The sequence below is a fragment of the Alligator sinensis genome, unplaced genomic scaffold (assembly GCF_000455745.1).
Source record: "Alligator sinensis unplaced genomic scaffold, ASM45574v1 scaffold131_1, whole genome shotgun sequence".
Taxonomy (NCBI): Eukaryota; Metazoa; Chordata; order Crocodylia; family Alligatoridae; genus Alligator; species Alligator sinensis.
The window spans coordinates 3,705,305-3,707,015 of record NW_005841830.1 but is presented as its reverse complement, the minus strand read 5'-3'; positions in this window follow the sequence as shown (position 1 = coordinate 3,707,015).

Here is a 1,711-nt window from a genome sequence, read left to right as displayed (position 1 = left end):
GGAAGAAATGACAAAGTTTTAGGCATTTTCATGATTCCCTATTATAGCCTATGGGTGAAATGTTGAAAGCGAGAGTTTCAACAAAACAAAACGGAACAATGCTTTTGAAATGAAACAAAATTACTAAACGAAACACTGTCCCTTCGAAACGGTGAAACAGAAGTTGACGGTGTTTCACACAGCCCTAGTATACATATGCATATACATGCACGCATATACATACACTTTACATACACACACACACACGCGCACACATATTACAATATAATATTTTTCTTGTAATAGAAAGCCTTCTCGCTACTTGGGCCAAGTCTAAATGTGGTGGGGACCCACCCAGGAGCTGAAAGCCACTGCCTTAGGCCCCTGCTACACATTCAAATCAAAGCTGGATAGAAAACAACTCAGAAGCCATCACACATGGTCAAGCACTAACTTCATAGGAGCATGGCTCTTTTTTAGAGCCGGGGAGTCCATTTGACCCCACGGTAACTACTTTGCACGTGCGGCCACTCTGACTGTTGTGGTGAGCATGTTTGTTATTCCCCTGAAATAGAAGAGTTTTCTGATAGCATACAGGTAGGTTAACAATAATTTGGATTATTAAGAAGTATTAGCTTTACAGCTGAATACAAGGCATGACCTGTGGCCTAGCAATGCAGCTGACCACAAGGCAGAATGATAGTTAAGCCTTTGCTTGTGTCAAGTAATCATTTTAACTGTGTTAAGCATTTTCTGAGTTAAAAAGTGGATCTGTGTCTGTGTGCTGAAAAATCAGCTACAGCAAGAAGTAAGTTAAGACAGGGAAGCCATTGTTCTGGGTGCAGTGGTTGTGTCCTTGAGAAGTATCTACTATTGTGTAAGGTTTTGCTAACATATTCTAATGTTACTGTTACTTAACTTTTAGCTTTTAAAAAAAAGTGCTAGTTCAGCTTAATAGAAATAAGCTGTTACAAAGATTTGTAAAGCACCGCCCAAATATTGCTTTTTTGTTAACCCTGTAAGTCTTGCCTTATTGTAGTAAGTATAAAAGATCACCTCACACTTTAGGGGGGGCCATTTTGCCTTTTGCTTGCATTATGGCCTTTGCTCAAGCAAATAAACAGCTGTCTGTCTTTACCCGCGTTGTCTGTCTATCAAATTACAGCTGGACAACGAACCTTAGGGAGGTTTCTCCCAGCACACTGTAGCATGTGACTCCCCAGTGCCCTGTGCAATAGGTTCAGGAGTGCTGGTTGTGGCCTAAGCACACAGGCAGACAATGTTCTTTGGGGAAATGTGGTATCTTGTATCAGACCAACTAAGCAGCTGGAAACAATTGCTTTTTGCAAGCCTGGGTACAAAGGCCCTTCTCCAGGTACAACAGGGGTAATGCCTGACAAGGTCCAGCACAAAGCGCACCACAAGAAGCAGCAGCCCAAGCCCCTATGCCACACAGCTGCAGCACTGCCTACAGCTCAGGGCCCGCGCGGGAAACCTTCGGAGGCTGCGCGGGAAAGCCGTGCTGAGGCCACGCATGCGCAGGACAGACTATACCCTGAGTTACGCCCCGCCCCGTTCCTCGCCCGCCCTAGCCGCAGAGGGGAATTCGCTGAGCTGCGCCCACTGGGCGGGGGTGGTCCCCGGACGCATGCGCGGGCGGCCTGTGTCGCGCGTCCCACCCCGTGCTGTGAAGGAGGCGTGGCCGGATTTCGCGCGCTGCTGCGGCCGGCGC